This window comes from Grampus griseus, assembly GCF_964374135.1.
Source record: "Grampus griseus genome assembly, chromosome: 3".
NCBI classification, from domain to species: Eukaryota; Metazoa; Chordata; class Mammalia; order Artiodactyla; family Delphinidae; genus Grampus; species Grampus griseus.
The window spans coordinates 109,997,552-110,005,858 of record NC_139019.1 but is presented as its reverse complement, the minus strand read 5'-3'; the positions used below and the strand labels follow the sequence as shown (position 1 = coordinate 110,005,858).

General features: G+C 35.0%; 1 pseudogene across 1 annotated transcript; it reads left to right on the top strand.

The window, feature by feature from the left end:
* The first annotated feature begins 766 nt into the window (after positions 1–766).
* Positions 767–1,528, top strand: LOC309819864 (cytochrome c oxidase subunit 7C, mitochondrial-like; annotated as a pseudogene). Its single transcript has 2 exons — positions 767–778; positions 1,349–1,528. The product of its transcript is annotated as a cytochrome c oxidase subunit 7C, mitochondrial-like (transcript).
* The last annotated feature ends 6,779 nt before the right edge of the window (positions 1,529–8,307 follow it).

Sequence of the window (8,307 nt, the reverse complement as noted above, 5' to 3'; positions counted from 1 at the left end):
ACATAAATCTCAGCAAGATCTTTTTTGACCTACCTCCTAGAGTAATGGAAATAAAGACAAAAATAAACAAATGGGACTTAATTAAACTCAAAAGCTCTTGCACAGCAAAGGAAACCATATACAAAATGAAAAGACAAGCCATAGAATGGGAGAAAATATTTGCAAACGATGGAACTGACAAGAGATTAATCTCCAAAATTTACAAACAGTTCATGCAGCTCAATAGCAAAACAAACAAACAACCCAATCAAAAAAATGGGCAGAAGACCTAAATAGACATTCCTCCAAAGAAGACATACAGATATCCAGGAGGCACATGAAAAGATGCTTAACATCACTAATTATCAGAGAAATGCATATCAAAACTACAATGAGATATCACCTCACACTGATCAGAGTCGCCATCATCAAAAAGTCTACAAACAATAAATGCTGGAGAGGGTGTGGAGAAAAGGGAACCCTCCTTCACTGTTGGTGGTAATGTAAATCGATATTACTACTATGGAGGTTCCTTAAAAAACTAAAAATAGAGATACCATACGATACAGTAATTCCATTCCTGGGCATATACCCTGAGAAAACCATAATTCAAAAAGATACATGCACCCCAGTGTTCATTGCAGTGCTGTTTCCAATAGCCAAGACATGGAAACAAGCTAAATGGCTATTGACAGAGGAATGGATAAAGAAGATGTGGTACCTATGTACAATGGAATATTACTCAGACATTTAAAAGAATGAAATACTGCCGTTTGCTGCAACATGGATGGACCTGGAGGTAATCATACTAAGTAATTAAGTCAGACAGAGAAACACAAATATCATATGGTATCATTTATATGTGGAATCTATAAAAACATGATACAAATAAACTTATTTACAAAATAGAAACAGACTCAATGACTTAGAGAATGAACTTATGCTTACCAGGGTAGAAGGGGGAGGGGGAGGGATAAATTGAGAGTTTGGGATTGACATGTACACACTGCTCTATTTAAAATAGATAACCTAACACAACATTGTAAAGCAATTATACTCCAATAAAGATGTTTAAAATAAATAAAATAAAATTTGGAAAAAAAATTAAACATAAAATAGATAACCAAGGACCTACTGTATAGCACAGGGAACTCTGCTCAATACTCCATAATAACCTAAATGGGAAAAAAATTCGAAAAAGAATAGATACAAGTATATATATAACTCATTCACTTTGCTGTACACCTGAAACTAACACAACATTGCTACTCAACTATGCTCCAATACAGCTTGGTGTGCCACCACCATTTCTTGCACCTTCAGTCTCTGCGCCTTTCGCAGAGCTTCCCACAGCACTATGTTGGGATAGAGCATCCAGAGGTTCACAACCTCTGTGGTCCGTAGGAGCCACTATGAGGAGGATCCAGGGAAGAATTTACCATTTTCAGTGGAAAAGAAGTAGCAGTTACTAGCTATTATGAGTTTGTACTTTGGGTCTAGATTTGCTGTGCCTTTCTTTAGAGTAAGACAGCAACTGCTTAAAAAATAATCTATGAGATAGATATGTAGAGCAGATTTTAAGAGGGGCAGTCTCTTTGAAAAAACGATCAAATTCTTGAACTCAGAATCCTAGATATGTTTGTAAATAAACTTATGGCATAAACCCTTAATGCTTCTTCTCTGAAATATGGAACATGCTAATTGAGCTTGTACTTACTTTTTATTTGGGTAATATTCCATTATTAGTTTCTTAATTAAATATTACATGATTTAGCTTGTTTCTTGATCTTAAATCCTGAATTATAATTTTTGTTTGCTGGTTCAGGAATTTGTAATTCACTGTAAAAGAGAAATGCAAACTTTGTCCTGTAAGTTTTTTTAATTTAAGGGGAGAAAAAAGATACACTTTTAGTCTTTTTTTACTTTGAAGGAATAAATTCATTTTTCTCCATAAGTGACAATTAGTTAACCATTAGGAAAACCAGTAGTGTATGCAGATTTAAGTTCAAGAGCTTCATTTTATTCATCTTGACTTGTACCCTAAAAGTGAACTTTTTCACTTGATAAATGTGCTACTGACCAACAGTAGTCTTTTTTAGAATGAATGAAAGAATATTTGAAATGGAAAGTAATCGCATATTAGACAATATAGGAAATATTCCCATTTTATTCTGCAGCTTTGACTAGTAGAAATGGGTTACGAGATGGCTCTGATTAGTAATTGTATCAGTGAATCAAAATTATGAGTAGTGAAATGCTGCTTACCACTTAAAATGTAATGACTTAGTTCCTAGGGCTTTATATTAGGGCAGGGGAAAAGTAATTAGCTACTGAATATTTTAATCCCAATTTGGTCCCTAGAATACCTATCTTTCTTTAGGCTCTTCAGTAACCACCTGGCAACTACTTAAATATGGATGCAATTTAGTCTAAATGACTTTGTCTAACCATTCCATGTATTTGTGTGTTGTTTTTTGATTATCCACTGATGAGTCAGATGTTATTCTGTGCTTGGAGAGTTTTTCTATGTAACATTAAGACCATTGTTATGGGAACAGTAGAAGCAAGAGTAAGAGTTTAGGGTTCATAAAATGATTTTGAATTCTTGGTTCGAATCTTTGCTCAAATACAAATGTAACATTCTGGATTTTCTTGGAGGGAATGGGAATAGAGCCTCCTTCCTATTTTTACATTTGCTGAGTTATATAAAAATATTTTAAGTGCTGGAAAAATAACTATACTCCAATATAAAATAAAAAAATTTTTAACTGTTCTGGACATATTAACACCTCACAATAGACTTTAGAGCAAACAGCAAGGTTAAAGAGAGTTACTACATGATAAAAGTTGCCATTCACCAGGCAGATAAAACAAATTATAAAACCATAGCCTCAAAGTATATAAAGCAAATTTGATAGTGTTACAAGGAGGAACCAAAACTCTACCACCATGCCAGGAGATTTTAACATAACTCTCTCAATAATTGTCTTGAGCAAATAAAAAGTGATAAGGATAGAATATTTGAACCACAAAACAAATAAGCTTGATTGAGAGATGTATGTAGAACCCTGCAATTAGAGAAAACAAAACATTTTCAAACTCACAAAAAACCATGTACCAGGCACAATGCCACAAGAAAACTTTTTCAGTACCACATAATCAAAATCATAAAACATGTTCTCTAATCATAATCCAGTAAAACAGAAATCAATAACAGAAAAGATGACCAAAGAATCTGTACATTTGGAGACTTAAATGTGTAATTGTTAATAATTCATAAGTCAAAGAAGAAATTATAATAGACATTAGAAACTATTACAAATTAAGTGATTAGAGATACATCTATATATATTATCTGTTATCTATTAGAGATATATATCAGAACTTGTATGATGCATGTACAACCACAGATGGAGGGAAATATGTGCATTAGAAAAAAAATGTCTATATTAGAAAAGAATAAAAAGTTTACAGAGAAGAAATCTGAGAATTCAGCTCAAGAAATTACAAAAAGAACAGCAGAATAAACCTGAAGAAAATGGAAAGCAAAAAAAAGAGTAAGAGCAGACATTTTTAAAACAGAAAACAAGTCACAGCAAGGATTAATAAAACCAAAAGCTGATTCTTTGCAAAAACTAATAAAATAGCAAACCCACAGCAAGACTGATCAGGAAAGAGAGTATAAACAACATTAGGAACAAAAAGGAAGACATAGTTTTCACAGATTTAGCAGAGATTTTTTTAAACATAACGGATTACTACAAACAACTTTATGCAACCTATATGAAAACGTAAATGAAATGGACCATTTCCTAGAAAACAAATGAAGTCAAGAAGAAATGGAAAACCTGAATAAGCCTATAAAAGAAAGCAAATCAATAGTTAATCAACTCACAAAAACAAAAACAAAACACCAAGCCCAGACACTTTAAGAGGCATCTCTATCTTACACAAAATATTTCAGAAAATAGGAAGAAGGAAAAGCTCCTCAATTCATTTTATGACGCTGGGAAATTCTTAAAACAAATGCCAGACAAGAACAGTAAAAGAAATGAAAATTATGGGCCAATCTCACTTATGAACAATGATAGAAAAATTCCAAATAATACTCTAGCAAATCAGATTTTTAGAAGATAATACCTCATGACCAAGAAGAGCATATCCCAGTAATACAAGCATTGATAAATTCTAAGGTACTAGTGTAATTCACTACATTAACATATTAAGGAAGAAAAATCTGTGATTCCCTCAATAGATACAGAAAAAGCACCTGATACAATTAAACACCCATTTATGATTTTAAAAAAAACTCTTAACTAATTAGTAATAGAAGGGAACTCTCTTGGGAAATAAATTAGTTTTGAGAATTATCGCTAGTAATGCCCAATGGGTACAATTACTGGCACTTGAAACCGAGTGGACAGGGGGACCTCCCAGAGCCTGCCTGGCAGCATTTCATCATTACTGCTGACCAGGAAATGCTGTGTATGTAGTCATCTTTCCTTTTCTGAAGAGAAATTCATGTAGGACTCCATCCTGCACTTGCTTCACCACCGGTCATTTGCTTAGGCAAGGGGAGGGCCGGAACTTGTCTTATGAGTTCACAGCTCATTGGATGACATGAAACTATATCAGGACCTAAAGGAGAGCCTGCGCATCTCCCAGAGAGCTCCTCGTATTTGATCTAGAAGGAGCAACTAGATGTGCCCTGGCTTGTATCCCTTGGGGAGAGGGCACCATGTTACACGTGTGACAAAGATTGAAATAGATCTTTTGTACATGGAAGGGCAGACTGCAGCAAAAACTACCCAGCTGTTCACAAACCTCATTCTTTCTTCCTTCCAGGCACACCCATCCACTACAGAATCCAGCCTCCATCACCGTTACGTGTGGCCATATGACTGAGCTCTGGCCACTGGAAAGTAGGCATAAGTGGTACACATCACTTCCAGGCCTGATCCATAAAATTCTCCTATGTATGACCCTCCCATGTTCCTTCTGCTTCCATGGTGGCTTTAGAAACCACAGTTTGGAGAGGACTTGGGTCCCTTGTGGGATCATTTAGATAACTGTCCACCCACCAGAAATACATGACATGAAAGTTAACTGAGCAAAAAATAAACTCACTTTTTGCTGCAGACACTGAGATTTTGAGGTCTGTTACAGCATCTAATATTATCTTAACTAACAGAGGTAACTAAATCCCACATCATATTTTAGGTGACATGTTAAACTCGTTCTCTTTAGAGTCAGCAACAAATCAAGAATGTTCAATGTCTCACGGGGATTCCTTAAAAAACTAAAAATAGAGCCACCATATGATCCAGCAATGCCACTCCTGGGCATACATCTGGAAAAGATGAAAACTCGAATTTGAAAAGATACATGCACCCCAATGTTCATAGCAGCACTATTTACATCAGCCAAGACATGGAAGCAACCTAAGTGTCCATCAAGTATATGACTGGTTTAAGAATATGTGGTGTGTATATGTGTATATATATATATATATATATATATATATATATATATATATATATATATATATCACACAATGGAATATTACTCACTCATAAAAAAGAATGAAACATTGCCATTTGCAGCAACATGGATGAACCTAGAGATTATCATACTAAGTGAAGTCAGAGAAAGACAAATATTATGATAACACTTACATGTAGAATCTAAAAAATAATACAAATGAATCTATGTACAGAGCAGAAACAGACTCACAGACACAGAAAACAAAGTTATGGTTACCAAAGGGGAAGGGGGGGATAAATTAGGAGTATGGAATTAATAGATACAAACTACTATACGTAAAATAGATAAGCAACATGGATTTACTATATAACATAGGGAATAATATTCAATATCTTACAATAAACTATAATGGATAATAATCTGACTATATATACATACTTATATAACTGAATGGCTTTGCTGTACACCTGAAACTAACACAATGTTATAACTTCAATAAAAGAAAACAAAGAATGTTCACTGTCTCCCCTCCTTTCAGTATGGTGCCAGAGACTCTAGCAAGTATAGGTAATAAGACGGATGGACAGAAGGAGGGACTGATAGATAGATATGGGTGGGTGGGTGGATGACAGACATACATAAGATTGAAAAGGAAAAACAAAAAAGTTATTATTTATGGTGTATATAAATATGTGGGAAATCAAAGAGTTTCTAAAGACATACTATTAAGAACAAATAAAAGAGTTTGGCAACTTTGGCAAGAGATACAGAAAAGTCACTTGTGAGTTTATACAAATAATTTGAAAATGTCATTTTTAAATGATGCATAATATATAATAGCACAAAAAATACAAGGTACCAAAGGATAAATCTAACCAAAGTATATGCAAGTGTTTTACAGAGAAAATTATATGTTTATAAAAGACATTTAAAAGACTGATACAAACGATGATATATGTTCATGACTGGGAAGGCCCAATATCCTAAAGATAGACATTCTCCCTCAAATTAACTATAAATTTTACGTACTTCCAATCAAACCTAATCAAATTCAAATAAGACCAAGAATAGCCAAGACAATCTTGGGGGTAGGGAATGGTAGATAAGATTTCTTACAAAGCTATAACCATTAAAATATAGTCATATTGCTGCAGGAATGAGTAAATACACCAATGGAACTGAGTAGAAAGGTCAGAAACAGATTAGATAGACAGATAGACAGACAGACAGACAGATAGATGAGCCAGATACACAGCACAAGAAGCAGCATTTTTAAAAATCAGGGAGAAAATATATGCAATTCAATCAGTGGTTATAAGATAATTAACTATCCATATTGAGATAAGATAAATTTAGAGCAACACTATAAAACCTTTAGAAGAAAACATAAAATACCTGGACAAATTTCCAAGATATACAAATAGCTCATACAACTCAACAACAGAAACAGAAACAACCCAATTGAAAAATGGGCAGAAGACCTAAATAGACATTTCTCCAAAGAAGAAATACAGATGGCCAATATGCACACGAAAAGACGCTCAACATCGCTAAGAGAAATGCAAGTCAAAACTACAGTAAGGTACTACCTCACACCAGTCAGAATGGCCATCATTAAAAAAATCTACAAATAACAAATGCTAGAGAGGGTGGAGAAAAGGGAACCCCCCTACATTGTTAGTGGGAACATAAATTGGTGCAGCCACTATGGAAAACAGCACGGAGGTTCCTCAAAAAACTAAAAATAGAGTTGCCATATGATCCAGCAATCCCACTCCTGGGCATATATCCAGACAAAACTCTAACTCAAAAAGATACATGCGCCCCTATGTTCATAGCAGCGCTATTCACAATAGCCAAGACATGGAAACGACCTAAATGTCCATCGACAGATGAATGGATAAAGAAGATGGGTTCCATATAGATGATGGAATACTACTCAGCCATAAAGAAGAATGAAATAATGCCATTTGCAGCAACATGGATGGACCTAGAGATTCTCATACTAAGTGAAGTAAGTCAGAAAGAGAAAGATAAGTACCATATGATATCACTTATGTGAAGAATCTAAAATACAACACAAATGAATATATCTATGAAACAGAAAGGACTCACAGACATAGACAACAGACGTGTGGTTTCCAAGGGGGAGGGGGGCAGGGGAGGGATTCACTGGGAGTTTGGGATGAACAGATGCAAACCCTTATATATAGGATGGATAAACACACATATCACAGAAATGAAACCTGATGGGCAACAATAAAATGAAAGGTTACTCAGTTTCATTAATAAGTAGGAAAATGCTCTTTAAATTTACATTGCAGCACAATTTCGCCCTCATAAGAGTGGCAGTAATTAACAAGTCCAATAGCACCCAGTTCTGATGAGTTCCTGGGGAAACAAGATCTTTATACACTTCTAGAGGAAGTACAAATTGGCACCACCACTCTGGAGAGCAATTTGGCAAAATCTAATTAAGTTAAAGATGTGTATATCCTGTAATCCAGCAGTTACATTTCTAAGTATATACCCTAGAGAGGCTAGCACATATGCACGAAGTAGTATGTAAAGAATGTTCACAGTACCACTGTTTGTAATAAAGAAAAATTGGAAACAACCTAAATGACCAGTGGCAAAAAAAAAAAAAAAAAAGATAAAAAATTGTGGTCTAGGACTTCCCTGGTGGCACAGTGGTTAAGAATCTGCCTGCCAATGCAGGGGACACAGGTCTGAGCCCTGGTCCGGGAAGATCTCACATGCCACGGAGCAACTAAGCCCATGCGCCACAACTACTGAGCCTGCACTCTAGAGCCCGCAAGCCACAACTACTGAGCCCAAGTGCCA